Source organism: Puma concolor, chromosome B2 (assembly GCF_028749965.1).
Source record: "Puma concolor isolate L17-30 chromosome B2, mPumCon1.1.hap2, whole genome shotgun sequence".
In the NCBI taxonomy this organism is placed as follows: Eukaryota; Metazoa; Chordata; class Mammalia; order Carnivora; family Felidae; genus Puma; species Puma concolor.
In genome coordinates, this window is record NC_141671.1 from 82,394,956 (window position 1) to 82,409,130 (window position 14,175).

General features: G+C 39.2%; 1 protein-coding gene across 6 annotated transcripts in view; it reads right to left on the minus strand.

The window, feature by feature from the left end:
• Positions 1–14,175, minus strand: part of BACH2 (BACH transcriptional regulator 2) — a 356,529-nt gene that overhangs the window by 277,623 nt on the left and 64,731 nt on the right. The window lies entirely within an intron of this gene.

Sequence of the window (14,175 nt, forward strand, 5' to 3'; positions counted from 1 at the left end):
TGAATTATTATAAGTCAACCAGTGAGGACAAAGAGGCCATTTTGTTGAACATAAAAATCTGAAATTGAGGTTATGGCTGAGAGGTCCAGTGCTATCCACCTCAACATCCAATTTTTTTCCATGGCCAATGGTTCTGATGATCAAGGCTGGATAAATGTAAAAATAGCAGTACGTGTAGCAGTAGGATTAAATTAATTCATACATTTGAATAAATGTTGATTATATATCTAATACACACCAGGTTCTGCCCTCAGGGGTCAGGACAGAAATGAGGTGCAGCATTCTCCCTTGAGAAGCCTGGTTAAGAAGACACCTCATGGCAGAACAGCAAGGTCAGTACAATAATGGAGGCACCAAGGTTCCGCTATGAGAAGAAGTAGTTAACTCTGTCTGAGGAAATAGGACATCACTTCACCAGCGTGGGACTTTTAAATCAGGTCCTAAAAATCTGAGTAGGATTTTTAGAGCTATCAAATAAAGGGAAAGACATTTCAGGAAGAAGGAACAGAATATGAAAAAACAAAACAAAACAAAACAAAAACCCCACAAGGATAAATAGGTCTGGTGAGATCTGGGAGTTAAGAGAAATTCTGAGGAGGTCAGAAAGGGCTGGGATACAAGGCTGAAGAGGTATCGGAGGCTGGGTCATAAGAAACTTTAAATGTCATAATACAGTTAAGACCAGCACTGACCAACAGAAATGTAAGATGAACCACACACATAATTTCAAATATTCTAGTATCCGCATTAAAAAAATAAAAAGAAACAAGAGGGGTGCTTGGCTGGCTCAGTCGGTGAAGCATCTGACTTTGACTTAGGTCATGATCTCACAGTTCATGAGTTCAAGCCCCACGTCGGGCTCTGTGCTGATATTGCAGAGCCCGGAGCCCACTTCACATTCTGTGTGTCTCTCTCTGCCCCTCCCCTGCTTGCGCGCTCTCTCTTTCCCTCAAAAATAAATAAATAAACATTTAAAAAATATTTTAAAAATAAATAAAAAGAAATAGGAGAAATTAATTTTGATGTTACATTATTTAGCCCAATTTATCTAAAATATAACCACTTCAACATAACCAATATAAAAATTATTAATGAGATATTTTACATTTTTTTCCTAAGTCTTTAAAATAGGGTACAGCCTTCATATCTATAACATCCCAATTTGGACTAGCTTCATTTTAAGAGCTCAGTACCCACATGTGGCTAGTGGATGCTGTATTGGACAGCACAGGTTTCCCCCTTATCCTGCAGGCAGTGAGGGCTGAAAAGACTTGCAGGGGATGCTGTGGAAGCAGTGTGGAGGAGACAGAAGATTATGTCTGGGAGAAGCTTGTGGGCTGCTTCCATAGTCCAAGCAAAGGATGAAGAGAAGGATGGCACTTGAGACCAGGCATGGCATGGCAGTAAGAAGGCATGGATGGGTCAGAGTCAAAAAACATTTCTAGAAAGAATTCAGAAAACTACAAATGACTGTACATGAGAGATGATGGAGAAGAAATCATGGAACCACTAAATAGATTTTTTGGCACTAAAATCTGTGCTTAGTGTAAAAAGTTCCCGATTGTGTATTTAATACGAGGTCATGTTGTTCCTTTCAAGCTTGCTTCCCTCTGCTGTGGAATGCAATGTCGTTTAATAAACATGTTCTGAGGACCCACCATGTGCTAGGTAATGCTAGCAACTGGCATGAATGAGACACAATTCTTCCTTTCAAGGAGCTAAATATAGTGTGGGAGACAGACAACAAACTACAATGAAGTATTAAGTGTATTATTAGTAGGATGTGAAAGGAGGTCTACAAAATGTTCCATAGAGTATAACTTATAACTATTTCCTACAATATAGTAGTGGAACTTTAGAGTTATAGGGAGAGGGGCTTTCAGATAGTGGTAGGCTTATTAAATAACTTTAAAAAAGTTTTTAAAAAAAAAAAAAAAACAGTTCACCCATTTTACACATCCCACCTCTTACAACCACCAGTCTGTTCTCTGTACCTATGAGGAGTTTCCTTGTTTGTTTTTTAACATTCCACATATAAGAGAGACCATTTGGTATTTGTCTATCTCTGCCCGACTTATTTCACCTAGCAAAATGCCCTGAGGTCCATCCATGCTGTTGTAAATGCCAAGATTTCATTCCTTTTTATGGCTGAATAATATTCCACTGAAAATATATTTTATACACACACATACACACACACACACGCGCGTGCTCCCATAAATATATATACATATATAATTTCTTTGTCCATTCATCTGTCGATACATACTTAGGTTGTTTTCATATCTTGGCTATTGTAACTAATGCTGCAATGAACATGGCGGTGCATCTATCTTTTCAAATTTGTGTTTTTGTTTTCTTCAGATAAATACCCAAAGTAGAATTGCCAGATGATACAGTAGTTCTACTTTTAATTTTTTGAGGAACCTCCATTTGGTTTTCCATAATGGTTGCACCAATTTACATTCTTATCCACTGTATATATACAAGGGTTCCTTTTTTCCACACCCCAGCCAACACTTGTTATTTTGTCTTTTTGATAACAGCCATTCTAAAAGGTATTAGGTGACATTTCATTGTAGTTTTGATTTCCATTTCCCTATTAATTAATATGTTGAGCATCTTTTCATGTACCTGTTAGTTATCTTTATGTCTTCTTTGGAAAAATGTCTATTCAGATTTTCTGCTCATTTTTTAATAAGATTGTTTTTTTTTTGTTTTGTTTTGTTTTGTTTTTTTTTGTTTTTTTTTTTTTTGCTATTGAAATGTAGGAGTTCTTTATATATCTTGAATATTAGCCCCTTATGAGATACAGGACTTGCAAATTATTTTCTCCCTTTCAGTAGGTTGCCTTTTCATTTTGTTGATGGTGTCTTTTGCTGTACCAAAGCTTTTTAGTTTAATGTAGTCCCACTTATTTATTTTTGCTTTTCTTGCCTTTGCTTTTGATGTCAGATTCAAAAAATTATCATCACAGGGCACCTGGGTGGCTCAGTTGGTTAAGCATCTGACTCTTGATCTCGGCTCAGGTCATGATCTTGTGGTTTGTGAGATTGAAGCCTGCGTCAGGCTCCATACTGACAGTGCAGAACCTGCTTGGGATTCTCTCTCCCTCTCCCTCTCCCCCCCCCTCATGCTCTCCCCCCCGTCTCAAAATAAATAAAACAAATCATCAAGACATGTGTCAAGGAGCATACCATCTATTTTTTCTTCTAGGAGTTTTATGGCCTCAGGCCTTTCATTCAAGTCTTTAATCCATTTTGAGTTAGTTTTATGTATGGTATAAGATAGGGGTCCAGTTTCATTCTTTTGCATGTGGTTTTCTCATTTTCCTAGCAGCATTTATTGAAGAGACAGTCCTCTATCCACTGTATATCCATGGCTCCTTTATTATAAATTAATTGACCAAATATGCACAGGTTTATTTTTGGGCTTTCTATTCTATTCCACTGATCTATGTGTCTGTTTTTATCCCAATACCATACTGTTTTGATTACTATAGCTTTGTAATATAGCTTGAAATCAGGAAGTAGAATGCCTCCAGCTTTGCTCTTCTTTCTCAAGACTGCTTTGGCTATTTGGGGCCTTTTGTGGTTCCGTACAAATTTTAGAATTCTTTGTTCTATTTCTGTGAAAAATATCTCTGGAACATTGATAGGGACTGCACTGAATCTGTATACTGCTTTGGATAGTATTAGACATTTTAACAATATTAATTTTTCCAATCCATGAGCATGGAATATCTTTCTATTTATTTGTGTCTTCTTCAGTTTTTTCATTAATGTCTTGAAGTTTTTCAATATAGAAGTTTTTCACTTCCTTGGTTACATTTATTCCTGGGTGCTTTGTTCTTCTTGATGCAAATGTAAATAAGATTGTTTTCTTAGTTTCTCTTTCTGAAAGTTTGTTATGTATAGAAATGCAATGATTTTTGTGTAGTAATTTTGTATCCTGCAACTTTACTGAATTCTTTTATTAGTCCTAACAGTTTTTTGGGGGAGTGTTTAGAATTTTTTATGTATAATATTATGTCACGCAAATAGTGACAATTTTACTTCTTCTTTTCTAATTTGGATGACTCTTATTTATTTTTCTTGCCTGACTGCTCTGACTAGGGCTTCTAATACTATGTTCTTAAATGTAAATAGACTAAATTATCCAATCAAAAGACAAAGACTGGCTGAATGGGTAACAAAACAAGATCCATCTATATGGCTGCCTATAAGAGACACTCTTTAGATGGAAGAGTGCACTGAAAATCAAGGGATGAAAAAAGATATTTTGATATTTCATACAAATGGCAAACAAAAGAAAACTGGGGTACCTATAGTTATATCAGATAAAATAGACTTTAAATCAGAGACTGTAATGGGACCAAAAAAGGTGTTACATAAGGTCTCAATCCAACAAGAAGATATAACATCTGTAAACATATATGTATCCAACATAGGGGCACCTAAGTATATGAAGCAAATATTAACAGATCTAAAGGGAGAAACAGACATCAATACAGTAATAGTAGGGGACTTCATACCTTACTTACTCAACGCATAGATCGTCCAAACAGAAAATCAATAAAGAAACACTGACCTTAAATGACATGTTAGATCAAATGGATTTAACAGATATTTACAGAACATTCCATACAAAAGCAAAAGAATATACATTCTTCTCAAGTGCATAGGAAACGTTTTCTAAGACAGATCATTTATTAGGCCACAAACAAGTATTAATAAATTTAAGAGAACTGAAATCATATCAAGCATCTTTCCTAGCCAGAATGGAATGAAACTAGAAATTAAATGGGAAAATTCACAGATATGTGGAGATTAAACAACACACTACTGAACAACCAATGTGTTTTTTTCAAAATCAAGAGAAAATTTAAAAATAACCTCAAATGAAAATGGAAATGTATCATACCAAAAGTTATGGGATGTAGCAAAAGCAGTTCCAAGAGGGAAGTTCATAGTGATAAATGCCTACCTTGAGAAACAATAAATGTTTCAAATAAACATTACATCTCAAGAAAATAGACAAAGAAGGACAAAGGAAATAATGAAGTTTTAAGCAGAAATAAATGAAACAGAGACTAAAAAGACAACAGAAAAGATCAATGCCACTAAAGCTGGTTCTTTGAACAGACAGACAAAATTGGCAAACCTTTAGGGAGACTCAACAGAGAAACAGAGCTAGAGAGCACTCAATAAAATCAGAAATGAAAGAGGAGGAGATGTTATAACAGATAATACAGAAATACATGATCATAAGACTACAATGAACAATTATACACCAACAAATTGGACAACGTAGAAGAAATGGATAAATTCCTAGAAACATACCACCTAATAAGACTGAATCATGATGATACAGAAAACCCGAACAGACCAATTACTAGTGAGGAAATTGAATCCGTAATCAAAAACCTCCCCAAAACAAGTCTTGGACTAGACAGCTTCATGGTGACTTTTACCTAACACTCAAAGAAGAATTAATATAAATCCTTCTCAAACACTCCTACAACACAAAAGAGGGAGGAACTCTTCCAAACACATTTTAAGAGGCCCTCATACCAAAACCAGACAAGGATGACACACACACACACACACACACACACAGAATGTTATAGGCCAATATCCCCGATGAACAAAGACACAAAAATCCTCAATAAAATATTAGCAAACTGAATTCAACAATACAGTAAAAGGATCATATACTATGATCAGGAGGGGTTTATGCCAGGGATGCAAGAATGGTTCAACATCCACAGATCAGTCAATGTGACACACATTAACAAAATGCAGGACAAAAATCATATGATCATCTCAATAGATGCAGAAAAGCATTTGATAAAATTCAACATCTATTTATGACCAAAACTCTCAACAAAGCAGATACAGAGGAAACGTACTCAACACAATAAAGACTGTGTAAACCCACAGATAACATACTCAATGGTGAAAAGCTGAAAGCTTTTCCTCTAAGATTAGGAACAAGACAAGGATGTCCTGTCTTGGCACTTTCATTCAGCATTGTATTGGAAGTCCTACCCATAGCAATTAGGCAAGAAAAAGAAATAACTGACTTTTAAAACTGATGCAGCATATGATTTACTTCTGTGTTTGCATTTGGTTGCACAGTATTCAGAAAATCCTGACATTCACAGGTAATCCCTACTCTACGAACTCAGGGACCAAACAGATTCAGACAAAGTTTCAGATAACTGTCTTGCTATCTGCTACTCTTATTACTTACTGTCTGAAATTTAGAAACCAAATTGACAAGAAAAACACTGCATCCTTTTCTATTGGAACTCACTCTGGCAAATTTCTGTATCCATACTCTGGAAATGAACAGATTGGAATAGCAAGGGATAGTTATGCTGGAAATGATACCAGTTCTTTAGCAATTCATTGTGTAATTTTGCGATATGCTCAAACTAACCCAAAAGCTTGAAAAATTGCGGTAGTTAAGATATTTTTATTTCAAATTTTAACACTAAAGATAATCTGAAAACCACTTGATTTCTTCAATAATTGGTCAAGGAGCATCCAGAATGTAGATTGGATATAAAGAACCCTATAAATAACAGAATGTATGTCATTAAATGATGTGTGCTTCGTTTACTTATTACACAACTGGCCGTTAATCCACATAGAAACCTACACCCAACCAAGAACAGGGACCCCCACTTCCTGCCTGGCATGGAACTGAGTGTGGTACATATGCTTAACAAAAGAAATTTCCTTGTTCAATTCATGATCGGCTGGAATCTGAAAAACACTGGTACAGAACTTCCTTATCAATGACTAATTTATAGGAAGTTTAAATATGTAAGCCAAAACAGCAGAAAATGCTTAATTTAAGGTTAACTTGATAGTCTAATTCAATGCCTTGGTGGTCCCAATGTGTTAAAATTTCACATGTAACATGCTTAAATATGTGTTTTTATTATGGTTATAAAATTGTTTAAAATATATTAAAAATTAAGGGCAAATTAAGCATTTGCAGAGCTCCTCAAGTATCCCCAGGTAATTTCTGTAGACCAGAGTTTGAAGACTACTGGCTTATAGTCTTTGAGGTTAAAATGTAAAGCTAAGAGCAACAATTTGGTGCACCTACTACTTAAAAATCATCAGGGCGTTCCTAAACTTTAGCCAAGAACAGATACCATCCCTCGTTATCCTAAAAGCAATAAAGCTGAGAAACAATACCGCAGAAACTGTTTTAAGATTCTCTAGTGAGTTCGAATTAAAGCTGGGACCCAAACCTGAGATACATTATTCATTTCTCAATGTTGTTCACCCAGTGATTCTTTCAACAACATTTACTGAGTGCCTACTATGTGCCGGGCACTGTTCTAAGATTTGAGATACACAGGTGAAGAAAATAGACAAAACCCCTACTTTTATGGAATTTAGGGTCTACGGGGGGGGGGGGGGATGGACATGAAACACAAATAAGAAACATAATTTATTTTTGTTATGAAGTGATAGGTACAACGAAAAGAAAATGGAAATAGAATGGAGGAGAAAGTTTGCAACTTTAAATAAGATGGTCAGGGTGGGTGAGGAGGTGAAAGGGGGTCAGTGAAGGAGGTAAGGGTTAAACCAAGAGGAGATGGGTTGGAGCAGTGGGTCTCAAAGTGTGGTCCCAAGACCATCAGCATCACCTGAACACTTGTAACTGGCTCAGAAATGCAGGAGGGGTGAGCAGCAGTCTGTCTTAACAAGCTCTCGGGGTGATTCTGATGCACACTAAGTCTAAAGACCACTGTCCTAAAAAGAAGAAAGGCCCTAGAATAGAAGCAGGCCTAGGACATTCTATAGAAACAGGGGTGACATCAGGGTCTGGTTACAGGTGCCAGGAGAGCAATGGTGGAGGTGAGGAAAGAGAGGTGGAGGGCAGTCAGAGCACAGACAGCTTTTCAGGCCAATTTTAAAAATGTTTATTTATTTTTGAGAAAGAGAGAATGAGAGCAAGAATGGGCAGGGGAGGGGCACAGGGAGAGGGAGACAGAGAATCTGAAGCAGGCTCCGCTCTGTCAGCACAAAGCCTGACATGGGCTTGAACCCACAAACCATGAGGTCATGACCTGAGCCAAAGATGGACACTCAACCCACTGAGCCACCTGGGGGCTCCCACAGTGAGACTTTTACTCCAAGTGAAGTGGGGAGCCATGGGAGGGTTTGGGGGCAGAGGAGCCACATGGCCTGGTTTATATTTTAAAAGGTTCGTGTTGACTATCGTGCTGAGTGGAAACACTACATCATTTGCCTCAGGAGAAGACTCCTTAACTTCTAAATTCCAGAGCAGTGGTGCGCTGCTAAATGTTGAAAAACAGGCTCTGACAGCGCAAAGCTCCCATGTGTTGTGTTTGCTGATTTCCATGGTGTAAATACTCCCACCATGACTGGAAATGCCAACATGACTCACTGAACATGGTGCTATGAGGAGATGTGTACAATCAACTCACAACACTGACTTTAGGTCCCAGTGTCACTGCTATCACTGAGAACATTTGAAAATGATGGGGGATGTTGTAAATCTGACTGAAAATGTTAACGTTATTTAAGATATAAATGTAGTGTGTTCTACTGGCCTATTACTGTTGATCAAATACAAATCTTAATTCCTCAGAAGTTAACATTAAGACAATACACTAACTTCATTTATGAAACTTCATTCATAAAATAACCTCATTAACATGAAATCCCAGTATCCTTTACTAAAAAAAGAAATCTATTTATCTTTTAGCTGGGGTTCCTCTGCTATTGCTTTTTCCCTCCTACTGTAATTAATATTTTGGACACTCAAAAGCATGCACTGATTGGGATTTGCCATCTAGAATATGCAGGGTTGTGACTCCAAGAGCTCATATAAATCCAGGACAGACCACAAGGAGTGTGTATTACAAGAACGAAAGTTTGCATCTATCTGAGGATGAAGTGAAATTTCAATTTGCTTTGCCATTAAGAAACTTCCCTTAGCCTCAGAGAACGTTCCTATTTCTGTCAATCAGGACAGACTGTAGTTTGTGAAAAGTATTTTAAAAACACGGCGCCATCTATGAAGAAAAAGCCACTCCAGAAACTCCTGATAAACAAAAAGTGTTTGCTACTACGAGGAATAAGCTGCATACATTCTCCAGTCGGCACAATCCCTCAGCCGTGTCCCACCCACACGCAGACCCCAGCCGGCCAGATCAGCGAATGTGCACGAGCTCGCGCTCCTGGAAAACAATGAGGTCTTTCAGGCCTTCCAATCTTGTGAAGAAACAGGCTGAAACGTCATGGGAAAAATTAGGAAATATCGGAGGAAAACAGCTCACAAAATGAGGGGTGGAACCATTTGCTCACATGTTCTAATTCCCGAACAAAGAGAACAGCCGTGACAGCCCCCTGCCTGCTCTGACCCTTCCATTTCAAAAGAGAGGCATCCTAACCTCCTTTTCTTTTCTTGGGGATTACAGCAGGAAGACATAGACATCAGAAGGAGAACTTTTTAAACCTAAAGGAGCCAAGTTAATTTCAAAAGCTTTGCCCTCAAGAAAAGTATAAAAACCAACCCAAACTGCCAGCCTTGTTCAGCAATCCATAATACCAACACAATTACAGACCAACTGGATTTCAACAACTGCACAAAGAAAAACACTACTCTTTTAATATACATATCTATTCATATGTTTTTGGCTCTTCCTAAGTGTTCTTGCTATTAAACCTCACACAACTAGCTCTACCTCAGCAATCCTTCCTCATCACCTGTCATACCCAGTTTACACCCTTCACACCTTTCACACCACATCAGTGGTCACCAATGCTCCATTCTCTCTATCTACCAGCCTTTGCCAAAAGCTGTTCCACTTGCAAATTGCCTGTCTCCCCCACCAAACAACATCTCTCTCACCTGATAAATCTGAGTCTAAGACCTAGTACGTACGGCACAATGAATTTCTAGATTAATCAAGTATATCTGCGAACTTGCCAACAAGTGGACCCTTCTACTTTAATATGCTTTTGCAATCCAACTCGATTTTCCAATTGGTTAAATGAATCAATCTTTTCTAAACTCTCTGAGGATACAGCCTGAGTCAATTCTTCCCTATGTGACCTCCAACTTTCCACCATATTGCTATCTGTAAGATTTTATCAACTGTCAAGCATCACAGACATGTCAGCTGTTGTCTCCCCATAGTCAATCTGATGCTTAGCTGTTTGGGCAAATGACCCACAGGTGACTTATTATTATTAAAGCACTATGTGAAAGAGGTGCTTATTTTGCTTCTGGAAGAAAAAGGCAACATGTATTTAAATCATAAAAGTGTTTGAAAAGGCAAAACAATTTAAAAAGAGACAAAAAGGCGTATCGCACAGTGAAGGTTAAGAGTCCAGGGAGGCTGGGAACCTTACAAAGGTATCTCACCGACATGTTGCCAGTATCACTCCAAGTGCCTAAGCAGAAGGACAACCCGTGGGGAGAAACCATGACTTGATGTCGAGGTAGAATTCTGGGTCAGGTAGTGAGCTGAGTGGAATTAAGCACAAATTGATCATGCTAGCTAAAATGCAAAAGGAGACGGTGGTGAGGCACTGTCAGAGAAGTGAAAAGTGAGTTCAGTCCACAGTCAGCACCCCTGTGAACTTACAGACCACGTCCTTAAACCAGGGGTTCAAACTCTGCTGCATGTCAGAATCACCCGCAGCGCTTTTTTAAATCCCATTGCCAGGTCACATCCCATACTAACAAAATCAGAGTGTATGGGGTGCGAGCCAGGCAGCCAGTTTTTAAAGACTCCCAGGTGATTCCAATGTATATCCAGGTTTTGGAACCACTGTCCTAGACTCTGCTGGTGAAGGTTTTGCTCAATGAGGAAAGAGCACAAGAACTTACATTAAAGATGGTGATGGTGATGAGTCAAAGTAAACTTTGATACTTTTAGGTGGGAAATCATTACTTTGGTTCAAATAAGAAGACACAGTTTTTAGAAAATCTAGATGAACTTGTGGCCTTGGGAGTTAGACTAGGAAAGAGAAACTGGGCATGATGTTAGGTACAAGCCCCGTTAACAACACTAATGACTGGAATGTAGACCAGTGTGCTATCAAGGTATTTGGCTTTACCGAAAGCAGCCTCGGTGCAAGGCCTAGGCCGGTCACCTGCTGGCTGTGGGGCTACAGGCAACTGCCCAACCAAATAACCCTAGTGTTCTATCTGAGCTGTTCTAGCCTGGCTGCTTATAAGCATAGCAAATGCAGGCTGCAGCCCCAGACATTCCGACTGGTCTGTAGAGGGACCCCAGGATCCATATATTTTAAAAGCCCCCTAGGTGGCTGTTATGTCATAGGAATGTGGAGAACCAACAGCAGAGAGATTATGAAAAAGCAGTCTGAGGCCATACAGCTTGGGCTCAAATCCCTGCTCCACCAGTTACTAGCTATGGCTCAGTTTCCTTATTTGTAAAAACGGAGTTAATGGATAACACATTTGTTGTGAGGCTTAAGTGACAATCCATTTATCCACCTCACTGGACTACTGCATTTGGTGTAACACCTAGTACACAGCAAACACTCAATTCTGTACATATCACATATACACATGTACATGTGTATTTGTTACAGAGATTAAATGGCATGACGTATATAAATTGCTTAGCACTGTCTCCACACAGAAACACTGAGCAGGTAACTAGCTGGGCTGGTGCAGATGACAGTGGTCACGGTTAAACTGGCACTGGCAGAGAGGAAGATTTCATCCTCTATTCATTATACGGCAGCCTTTGCTTCGGAAAACCACAACCATAAGACCTAAAAAATTATGGGGATGGGGAAGAATCCTTTTGCTCTCTTAATTGTTAGGAGGTCCCACCAACCATGGAGTGGTAGTTCTGCTTCAAAGTACTGATGGAAACGTGGGCTAATGGCAAAGAAGAGAAATGTGGAGACTTAGCCTTGCCCCACATGATGGTAAACAGCAGAACTCGACATTCAGGGGAAACTCATCACCCTCATTCCTAGGGGAACCCAGAGTCGAAATGTGTTTTGTCCCAGATCACACTGTTAGTGGCAGAACTGAAATCGGACTTCAGAGTAGAGCTCTCTAGTTTCCAGGTTCCTTCCATTGATCATTCCTGGTAAGGAGCATGTCTGAGCATGTACAGGAGATGTGGTACGAGCACTCAAAGCCAACGTGAGATGAGGAATGTGTTGCCCTGTTTTCCAGCCACTTCCTGCCTTACTCTGCCCAATTCCCTTCCCTGGTCCAAACTGCACACCCTGCAGGCCATTTCCGGCTGAGATGGAGCATATGGAACACCAGAGAGCAGCTGTGGTTTGCTTTGTGGCCAAATTGTTTTCTTGGGGATGTTCAGTCCCATTATAACACATGACAACTGTAAAAAGGGTTTAATTTCCTAAATTTTCATTTACTTATAAATGCTCAGGGGTGTGCATATATTAAGGGATACTTGCATGTTTGTTATCCACCAACCTAGGACAGGAAATCCTGTCTTTCAGCTGCTGAGTCTCAGACCACTCCATCTGAATATTCTCGCTGACAAATGTGACCTTGTCTAGGTTTCGAAGAATTTAAACATTCCCTCAATGTCATTTCTACGTGACCTTAGCAACATGACCAAACTGCAAATTCAATACCATTTAGTAAAGGTACAACATCCACATCCTGTCACAATCCCCCCTCCAATTCCAGTCCAGTGACCCTGGGCTAGAACCTAATCCAAAAGATTACAAAGCAACATCCTGATGAGTTGTCATGGCAACCCCTAGATGTCAGATATCCCATGTCCCAGGGCTGTAAATTCTCATTTTTAGTCTACTCATATCCTACTATTTCATGTATAACAACCAACTAAAATGCAATTTGGTATGTCAGCTGCCAAGCATAATAAGAGATGTCATTTGCTGTTATAGCCAATAATAAAAGATTTCTAGTTGCTTCTGTTTTCAAAGATTGAGCAAATCACTGTGTATTCTAAGTCCATTGGGCTGCCTTAGAAGACAGGCTATTTAGCCAGGCTTCCTATTTTTACCTGATTAGTCAATATTTAAGAGTCTTGGAAATGAAAATAACTCTAGTGAAAGCTACACATTATTATTTTCTGAACAGGAGGAAACACACTTATCTTCAAACTTTCAATAGACACTGTATATTTGATCCAAAAGACAGACAGACAGACAGACAGACAGACACACACACACACACACACACACACACACACCCTGTGATCCAAGCCTTCCAAGGACATAAAGATACAACAAGGGTGCCTTGCAAGATTTTCAATTCCTTATAACTGGAGAAAAAAGAAATACATATCATTAAAATCCAAGTAATTCAAACATCTTGTTTTAATCAACAGTTTTGTTATGGGCTGAATTGTGTTCCCCCCAAATTCTTATGTTGAAATCCTAACCCTCAGTACTTCAAAATGTGCCTATATTTGGAAATATATCCTTTAAAGAGGCATTTAAGTTTAAAAGAGGTCATTAGGGTGGGCCCTAGTCCAATATTATGGGTATTTTTTTTTAATATTTATTCTTGAAGGAGAGAGAGAGAGAGAGAAACAGAAAGAGCGCTTGCCTGCATGAGCACGGGAGGGACAGAGAAAGAGGGAGACAGAGGATCTGAAGTGAGCTCCGGGCTGGACAGCAGAGAGCCCAGTGTGGGTCTCGAACACATGAAACACGAGATCATGACCTGAGCTGGAGTCAGATCTCAACTGACTGAGCCACCCAAGCTCCCCAAATATGCTGGGTATTCTTATAAGAAGAGTTCAGCACACAGACACACGCAGAGGGAAGATCATGTGATCTTCAGCCACCAGTAAGCCAAGGAGAGAGGCCCTCAGAAGAAACCTTACTGACACCTTGATCAAGGACTTCTAGCCTCCAGAACTGGTTGAAAAAATAAATTTTTGTTGTTTAAGCCACACAAGTCTGTGGTACTTTGTTATGGCAGCCCTTGCGAATGAATACTGGTTCCACCCTTTTCACATTCTACATCAGTTCACCAGGAATCACCTTCACCTTGAGCATAATCAAGTCAAATTTAACCTCTTCAGGTCTCTCTTCTTGTCTGCCTTCACCTTGTGGCCCAGGTGGGTTCCCTAAGCACACACAGAGGCAGGTTTAACTCTAAGACAGTCAGGAGCTCTGTTAGTAG